This window comes from Callithrix jacchus, chromosome 14 (assembly GCF_049354715.1).
Source record: "Callithrix jacchus isolate 240 chromosome 14, calJac240_pri, whole genome shotgun sequence".
NCBI classification, from domain to species: domain Eukaryota; kingdom Metazoa; phylum Chordata; class Mammalia; order Primates; family Cebidae; genus Callithrix; species Callithrix jacchus.
The window spans coordinates 68485161-68495311 of record NC_133515.1 but is presented as its reverse complement, the minus strand read 5'-3'; positions in this window follow the sequence as shown (position 1 = coordinate 68495311).

Genomic DNA, 10151 nt, shown 5'->3' with positions numbered 1-10151 from the left:
AGAGGAGAGGCTCCTGGTTACTTGCCCTCTTTTTTCTTTCATGGCTCCATTTGGGCCTGTCCTTAGGGAGTTTGGAAATGCCTAAAAATTTATCTTGGCATTTAACTGAAATGGATGGAAACTTGCAGGTTTTGGAGCCTGTGTGGGAGGAGGGATGGAAGGGTAGAGAGACTGCAGTCCCTGGAGGCATTAAGAGAATCATGAAGTTCTGCAGGCTGAAGGGAAAGAAAGCAGAAACCTGACCTATAGAAATGAATAAAGAGCATCAGAAATTGTTAAGCATAGTGGTAGCTTTTAAAAAGCACTCTTTTCAATTCTTAATGTCTCTAGGATATAATTATCTAAAGCAATAACAAAAACAACAATAATAGTGGGGCTTATGACATACACAGTACTTAGGTATATGATAATGGTGGAACAAAGGATGGGGGTTATAAAAAGGAATTACACTGGTTTAAGTTCTTTTATGTGATTTCAGTGTAGACTAGGACAAATTTAAGGTGCATATTGTAACCCCAAAATAAACACAAAAATAAAGAGGTTTATCTAAAAAGCAAATGGAGGAGGTAAAATGGAATACTAATACTTGATTTATCCAAAAGATGGCAAGAAAAAGGAAAAAAAATCCAGTGGGACACATAGAAAATTAATGATAGCATGTACTAATTGTAATTTTATCCCCAAAAGGAAGAAATTACATGATCTCTAAGGTCTTTTCTAGCTTTCAGTGTCTCCAATTTTAGTCCATATCTTGGATCAGTTTCCATTCAGGGAAACTGAGGTAGATCTAGTTAGGTAGATCTAGTCTAGTGTACAGCCTGCACCCACATTTCAGGTTCTGGATGACGGTCTGGCCTGCTGGATCTTACCTCTAGGATAGGCCCATCAAGTAGAGAGAACTGCATTTATGGATTTGGGTTTGCCACTGAGATTAGAGTGCCAAGTTAAGGTGGTTATTAGGGACAGGATTAAAGTTAGAAGAAGGTGTTGTTTTCACAGTCAGGCCTAGAGTTAAGGCCGCATTTAGAGTCAAAGTCTGCTCTGGAGTTACTGCTGGGTTTGGCTTGATCAGATTATAGGGTAGGAGTGCACCTAGGGCTCAGGAGGCTTAGATCAATAAGGATGGGGTGACCCAACAGAGGGTCACAGTGCACTCTCTCACAGCAGCTATTCACTCACATTTAGCATATCATTTCCTGTTGTTAATAACCTCTTTTCCCTCACTCTCTCCCAGGACTTTTCTCTCTTTCTTTTATCAATACAGTGCAATATCCCGTCATTCAAAAAACCTTTATTGATTAACCTCTACATACCAGGTACTAATCTAGGTACTGGGGATGCAGCATCAACAAAACGAAGTCCCTGACCCCATGGAATTGATGATCTGCTGATGGGTGGCAGGAAACAAACATGTAAACAGATAAACGAGAGGATTCTAGAGAGCTAAAAGCCAGCAGTGGGACAGAGTGATCTGGAGGATGAGGACGCCCTGGGGTGGAGAAGGAGGCAGGCTGTGGAGAGTCAGTGGGGGAGAAGCATGAAGGCAGCATGGCCTGAGAGATGAGGAGGAAAGCAGCTTAAAGAAGGTGAGCTACCTGGATTGTGCTCTCTCTACTAGGAAGCTACGGAGGGTGTGAGCCAGGAGTGATGTGGTCTCATTTGAGGTTTAAAAGATGACTCTGGGCCAGGTGTGGTAGCTCGTGCCTGTAATCCCAACACTTTGGGAGGCCGGGGCGGGTGGATCACCTGAGATTCAGGAATTCCAGACCAGCCTGGCCGACATGGTGAAACCCCATCTCTACTAAAAATACACACAAAAAAGAATTAGCCAGACATGGTGGTGTGCGCCTGTATCCCAGCTACTCAGGAGGCTGAGGCAGGAGAAACTCTTGGACCCAAGTGGTGGAGGTTGCAGTGAGCTGAGAACATGCCATTGCACTTCAGCCTAGGTGGCTGAGTGAGACTCTGTCTCAAAAAAAAAAAGATGACTCTGGCTGATGTGTACAAAATAGCCTATGGCAATGAGAAGAGAAAACCAAACAAAAAGAGCAATGGACTAAGAGACAAGAGCCCTGGATCTCTAGGTCTGCTGTGTGATCTTGGATATGCCACTTAGTCTCTAAATAAATGCCGACAGTGACATCTGTGTTGCTTCTGTCAGAGAAACAAGGTGGGAATCAGTGATAGACTGTTTAAAAGTCACTTTTAAAGAACAAAGCGCTATACAACAGCCAAGTCTGTGGTGGTCTTCCCTGCTCCTTAGTATATGGACATTTGCTAAATGCAACTGATTATATGGGGTGCGTATATTAATAATTTGAGTTGATTTCCTCCATGAACACTGGGGCTTCTGAGACATCACTTGCACAACGGCTGGTTAGATAATTTGGTTAATGAGGACAGACTCACCTGTGTAACCCTAGAGCTAGCCAGATTCTTCGTCTCCGTTCCCCGGCCAGGAATGCTCAGAAGCCCTGATCAACAGCTTTTAACTGGATGTCACTGGTCACCACTAGCCCCACTGAGAGAGTGAAGATCATTTCCTGTGGCTTCACTGCTGAGGCAGCCTCTTGTGCAAGCAATTCTCACTCCTCAGCCTCTGGGAGTGAGACCAGCTTCAAGCCTGGTGGCTCCACATCTCCAAGGCAATTGGTGGGGTGGGTAGGGGGAGGATTCAGGGTCAACAGAAACCCCTGGAGAGGTGTCCACATGTTAGTTGTGTTGCTGTTGATGTTGCTGATGAAAGCTTTCCTGTCCTTAGTGAGAAATAAGAGAAATAAAAGCCTGTGGCACATCAGGAAAGGTTTAGTGTTCCTCCAGCAATGTTATCTGGCCCTGCAGGCCAGATCTCAGTGATAGGGCATTTTATCTAACCACACACATGCACAATGCAGAAAACGACCAAATAACAACAACAAAATGCAAGAAGCCAGATACCATCTGCACATATACTCTGAGTGGTGCTGCGGGTGATTTGTGTGTCTGAGCACTGTAGAGGCCTTGGAGATCACTTATTCCTTACAGCGCCCTCTGAAGTGGGTCACTTCATCCCCATTTTACAGATAAAGAAATTGATATCAAGAAGAGTTAACAGATTTGTCCAAGGCTATATGATGAATTACAGAGCTGGGAGGCCACCCAAGTCAGTCTGATTCCAAAGCACTGTGCTCTCTGGTCCTCAGGCTTGCTGTCCCAGTGCATTTACTGTACCTCTCCTTTCTCTTTCCATGAAGCCCAGAACTCCCAAAACCCTCCAAACTCCTCAGGCCAGAGGTGATGGAGGACAAGCTAAGATCTCATAGGGCTAGTTTGTCATTCAAACCATCAGATGACAAATAACCAGCCGGGCTGCATTAATTGAGGTCTATGAGGGGTCTGACAGGGTAAGCAGGAGGTATGTATCCCGATGAATAATTTGAGAGCAATATGATATCTGCGGCCAATGGAGGGGCAGTTCCAGCCACTGGGAAGGAGCTGACCAGGGGTTAAGGGTGAGGCAGAGTCAAGGGATGCAGGCCATGTTTAGAGGAGGGCAATGCTATGGGCTCAGCTGCCACCATGGGGAAGCCAGAGGTCTGACCACTTTCCTTCCTAGGGCCTGGAACTCAGGATCCAGGATCCCTCTGAAGCCGAAGAGAGCCCAGGCCAGGGCCATTGGGAACACCAAGCACAGTCTGCACCCACATATCAGGTTTGCCCAAGTGACCCAGGTACTGACCCTGGCCCCCTGTCCTCTCCTCCAGAGCCATCCTCCACATTGCCAGCTCTTAGCTAACATGTGGATGAGTGGCTGAGGCTGCCAGGGTCTGGATACAGGAATGGGGCTAGGAGCAGGGGTTTCTTTCTATGTGTGAGGAGGCCCCTGGAGAAAATCAGGAGAAGGAGAGATTCTCATGGAAACATTGTATGGGGCCAGGGCCATGCAGCACCCTCTAATTTGTGGCCCGGGCTGACAGCTCCTCTGGGGCGACAGTGACTGGGTGTGGGACAGGTGGGAAGGGAGGGCAGGAAAACCTGTCCTTCCTGTCAGGTGAGCCTCCCTGCCTGCCTGCCTTGCTCTCAACACTATTTTAAAAGTATAACCAGAGGCTTACCAGGCTCGCACCCAACTGCTCATGGGGAAGGGGAGGGAGTTCACCCAAAAAGTCCTACACTAGTGGGGTGGGAAAGGAGAAGGGCCATCCCCTCCTTAGGCAGACTAATGTAGCAATGGCAAAAAGCAGGGAGACGGTCTTTCCCAACACTTAGAAATGCTTCTGAACTTCCAATAGAAACTGATTTTAATGATCTGAAATAGAAACTAAGTTTTAAAATGTACTGAATTGATATTACCTTAGTGTGCAAAATTTAGTTTCTCTGATTCCTTCTGAGGCTACGCTATCTTGCTAACACTTTCCCTTTGGAAATCCATTAGAAATCCATTATGGTATAAGAAACACCAAGATATTAACGATAGGATATTACTAACTACATTTGCATTGTACTTTATACAGTGATTTTGGGCTCAGTATTGCATTTGACTCTATCTCTAAGTGTGTGAGGTGAGGTAGAATTAGAATTCTCATCTTGCAGATGAGGAAGCGGGGACTCCGAGACGTTGTTCGGTTTGATGGAGACCTGAATCTGGGCTCCGAGTTCAGACTTCAAGCCACGCTCAGCTCCCCACCCCAGTGGGCTCCACGGCACCATCTAATGCAGGGACTTCTAGGCGCACAGGAGAAAAAGCCAAGTTAAACTGCTTCCTATTCCTTGTCTAGCCCAGCTTGGAGCAGCTTAGCCCACACAGACCCAGTTCAGATGGGTTCAAACCCTTATATTTATATTGAGCTTTAGATTTTTCTTCCCTTATGTCTCATTTACTTCTCCACCATATCAGGAAGATGTGTTTCCCTTAATTTGGCAGAAAAATAAAGCTAGGAACCAAAGGGAAATGGGACCTCATTGCTTGTCCTAATGCCTTCTCTCAGGCTCTCTCTGCCATACCTCTCTAGCATTCCTTACCCTCACGCTACCCCAGCACCACCTCCAAGGCCCAGCACAGTGGGTTGCTTGGGTACTGGCCTGAATGACCCAAAGCCATTCACCTTTCCCTCAGCTCCTCACAAGCAGTTCAGCCAGGCCTGTAGAGAGGAGCCTCTGCTATCTCTCATCCAAAGAAAGTAATGGAAATACTTTTTATCTTTGCCCATGGTTGTAGAAAGTCTCGTCATTGAAACCTTCAAACTCAGTAAAATCTTCTAGGAAAAAAAAAAAGGTATATTTAATGAGAAAGAAGAATGGCGGAATAGAAGAATTGGAGAGGAGAAACAGAAGAGAAGAAATAAGTACAGAGAACAGGTGGAGGCAGTATGCAGGGTGAGAAATTGAGTGGAAACTTACAGGGCCCAAGGACTCCCCCCTAGGTCTACTCTTCCCCACTCTAGAGGCCTCTCTCATGTTCCTTACACCTAAGAATAACTCCTGAGTTGGGCCATGCAGGACAGTTTGATTTGCTTTTGACCCCATTTAATATGTTCAGGATGCTGTGGCCTCCGCAGCCATCTATCTGTACTTCCAGGCCACAGATATGCAGCAGTGTCCCCTCCAACTTCAGGGCTGCAATAATAGGCTCTTTGCTTGGAGGAGTATATTCTAGAATATTCCAGATTCACAGGAATGTTGCTCTGATGCTAATGCCTACTGTGCAAAATTTCACTTTTAAGGGAACATTATGGTTTTATAAAAATTGGGCTGAACAAGAAAGATACATCTTCTTGGGAAGAACTTGAAGAAGGCACCTGGTAACCTGAGTCAACTGCTGCACAGGTCAAGGGCGTCTGCACTCAGTTGCACAGATGCTCCTGGAGTTTGCAGAATACTCACTATTGTGTTTTGGTGTCACTACTGCCATGATAGCCACTTAATTACTTGGAACAAACCCAAGGTAGGAGAGCTGGCATGTCATGGCTAAAAGATGAGGGCCACATCTCATTCATCTCCAGCACAGGCATTACTGTCATCCTCAAAATGCCCTGTCAGGCACCAACTTAGATGTCTAAGGACTGCACAAAGTTAGTAGCAGCTGACAGTCTATCATGGGCAATAAGAACTAAATCTCTGCAAAAGGTCTTTTGAGTTGCTCCTGTATGACCTGACATTTGCTTTGAGGATTATAAGAGAAGACTCTGTCCGAATTCTCAACCCAGAATGTTCTTCCTTCCCTGTTCTAACTAGCAAACTCTTGGTCACCCTTCAAGATACAGTCAAAAAGTCACCTTTTCTAGTAGCCTTCCCTAAGTTCTCTTCCTTCCCATCTCCATCCCAGGCAGAGTCATTTCCTATTCTAAGCTTCTAGAAAAACAGGGTTTTCTCTTTGGAGGTATGGTATTTTGTTTAGAAGTCTGTCTCTGACAGTAGAGGGTGAGCTTTAGAAGGTAGAGCCATGTATCATTCATCTTTCTCAGCTAAGTTTCGACTGCATGCATGCATATAGACTAGACATTAAATAAATGCCAAAGAATAGAATTAACAGATGATATTAATTCAACAAAGATCAGAATGCATGCAACCAAAGGGGATGGTGCCTCAAGTACAGTAGAATTTGAAGAAAAAATTGGAAATCTGCATAGTGTGAAGTGCCATTTTATTACTTATACAGTGAGCTTCCTACTCTTAATAGGCAAAGCTTGGAATTGTGTATGGCTCTTTCCAGTACTCTTATAATTAGGCTCTTAATTATTCTTTAAAACCTTGGGCACGTGAACTTCACTCTGTAATTTGTTCATAGGCAATGCACTCTGGGCTCTCTGCCTTGAGGTCATGTATTAGAGATTTACCCTGGCATGTTTTTAGGCCAGAAGGCATCTCTTCACCATAAATTACTATCTGATCAGGAGATGCATTTTAATCTAGCCCAAGATAGAAGTAATTAGGAGAGCTAATCTATCATATAGAATTAACAATTAAGATAGGGCATGCCAGCAGGTGTGGTGGCTCATGCCTGTAATCCCAGCACTTTGGAAGGCTGAGGTGGGTGGATCACTTGAAGCCAAGATTTCAAGACCAGCTTGGCCAACATGGTGAAACCTGGTCTCTGCTAAAAATACAAAAAGTAAGCTGGATGTGGTGGCACCTGCCTGTAATCCCTGCTACTTGGGAGGCTGAAGCACTGGAATTGCTTGAACCCAGGAGGCGGAGGTTGCAGTGAGCAGAGATTGCACCACTGCACTCCAGCCTGGGCAACAGAGTGAGACTCTGTCCCCAAACAAAAACAAAAAAGATAAGGCATGCCAAGACCCATTGCCAAAGGTTTTGAAATGTCTGTGTCTCATCTTCCTTCCACTGGGGTAGATCATTGAGCACCGAGGGCCCAGATGGCCTTGAAACCCCAGGATTCACGCACCACAGACTACAACCCTCTGGAGGAGACCAAGAGAAAATCCTCAGAGTTTAAAATCTGAAGTATTTACAGTCATATTCTCAGCATTGCATCCCTGGTTTTCTTCAAAGGGCAAAGAGAGAGGTATGCACTTAAGAGAAATGAAAAGTGTACAGTGAGGTTTATGGAGAACCCTATTTCTGAGCTTGGCACCAGAGAGGTATATGAGCATGTACATGAGAATGTACATGTATGTATGTGCAGGTGCATCTAGGGATACTTCAGTGTGTGCTTTAGACATCACCCCCATAGTTCTGTTGCTTTAGACATCACCCCCGTAACACCATGACTTTAGAAGGACCCACATTCTGTCCCCAGAATGATGCAGATATAGAAGGCCCTTACACAGTCACTGGGAATCATAAAGGGGCAAACATTTTCCTCATTCTTTGTATATTATTTATTGTCCATTTTATGCCAGGTCCCTGCTAGGCACTGTGGATGCCAACACATTTTCCAATCTAGCACCTCTACCCCATCCTCTTACTAGCCTCGCCTTGGCCCCTGTAGGGTAGGAGGGAAAAAAAAATGAGTAGGAGAGACTTCCCTGCCTACGTGCCTTTTTTCCTTCCCTCCTTCCCTTGATCCTTCCTTTCCTTTCTCCCTCCTCCTTTCTCTCCCTCCCTCAATCCTCCTTCCCTCTTTCTTTTCTAGCATGGATAAAATATCTCTTTGATTTTCCCTGGCCACAGCTGGTACTTCCCTCTTTGGTATCTTTGTCACCTTTCATGTAACCTTCCCAGTCCCCTGGGATGGCAGCCCTCATGTTTCCAGAGGGGCCTCTCCTTTAGCTGGTCACTTATGGTAGGCCTTTAGCCTCTATCTCCAGTTGCACTTCCACCTTTTTCTGCCAAGGTCTTTTTGAAGAATCCCAGGTGGACAGAGACCCCCTTAAAAATTGCTGGGCACAGTGGCTACTTGGGAGGCTAAAGCAGGAGAAATGCTTGAGTCCAGGAGTTCAAGGCTACAATATGCCATGATCACCCCTGTGAACAGCCACTGCACTCCAGCCTGGGCAACACAGCAAAACACCCATCTTTAAAATTTTGTTTTTAATCCTAGGTGGTTATGCTTATTCATTTATTTATTTATTTGTTTGTTTGTTTGTTTGTTTTTGGGATGGAGTCTCTGTCACCCAGGCTAGAGTGCAGTGGCACAATCTCGGCTCTCTGCAACCTCTGCCTCCCAGATTCAAGCAATTCTTCTACTTTAGCCTCCCGAGTAGCTGGGATTACAGGCACCCGCCATCATGCCTAATTTTTGTATTTTTAATAGAAACAGGGTTTCACCACATTGACCAGGCTGGTCTCGAACTTCTGACCTCAAGTTATCCACCTGCCTCAGCCTTCCGAAAGTGCTGAGATTACAGATGTGAGCCACCGTGCCTGGCCCTAGGTGGTTATTCTTCTTGCAGGTTCCACATCTGGTACCTGCATGCTGTGTGCCATACTGGACCCTGTGATCACCGCCGAGATCTCCCCTCAGGAATGAAGGACACATTCCCCAAGATGCTGTTGCCCAAGGTCACAGCCTTTCCCCAAGGTCAGCCACCACCAATGACCGATCTATGGCAGGGGTAGAAAGGCTCCTTCATTTTGCCTTGGAACAACTCTGAAGGGCCATCCCAGCTTCAGATCTGGGCAGTGGGGGTCCACTTCTCTCTCTGATCCTGATTCTTCTCCTTTCCTCCACTGGGTGCTATCCCAAGAATACTCTCTAATAAACCTTCCTCATGCTAATCTTCCCCCTCAGAGTCATCTTCCAGGAAACTCAACCTGCCACATGCTCCCTTGTATGATATAGGGAAGAGGGACTGACTTCCAAATGGAAACGTCCTCTACAATAGGCCACTTCAGCCAGCTGCTCACCAGCGGGCAGTCTCTTGTGTTCTGCAAGCTCCAGGGATAGCTACCATGCTCTCCAGTAAGGCCTAGTCATTGGACTTAAGAGAGAGGAGCAAGGTGTGTTCTCTCTCCATGGTATGGGGAGGAGAACTGATCACAATGTTGACAACTCAATCCTAGAACTCCAACTTCGAGTCCTCTTCTGTATCAATCCGTTTACTCCCTCGAGGTGGACGGCGGCTAGAAAATGCATGCAAAATGATTTTCAAGGAGCTCTTCTTATGTTCTGCATTTTGGAAGTGGGAATCGTTGGCACTGATTGTCTTAGAAATTCAGTTGAAACTGAAGTAGGAAAGTCCCATTTTAACACTTTGCTATAGGCCAAAGCAATACCACAGGATAGGGAAGGTGTCTCTGACTGCCCCTGTGTTCTGCGCCTTAGTTGGCTAGGCACCAGAGCAAATTGGATGCTTGGGACACAATGTCATCATTTTTAGTGATGCAGCACCTTCATTTCTGCTCATGCCTTTTTCTAAGGTGGGGCTGGCATCCTTCTTATCGGCCATTCCTCCCACATGGGTGTTATTTTATCACCTCAGAGGTGACACTCATTAGCCTGGCAGCTGGGCCAGTCCAGGCCAGGCTTCTCTGGGTCCTAGCAGTGGACACAGCTGGGACTCCAGGTTTTCTGGTTGTTCACCACCACCAAATTCTTACCACTCCTATCGTTTAAGCTATAAGATTTTGCTCTCAATTTTCACATTAAACATTTTTAAGAGCATATCAATTGCATATATTTACCAATTTAAAAATTGTTTGTGGGGAGAAAAAGAATTACCACATCAAAAGATACTTGTTGATTTTGGAAGCCTTAAAAAGTGTGTATTCAA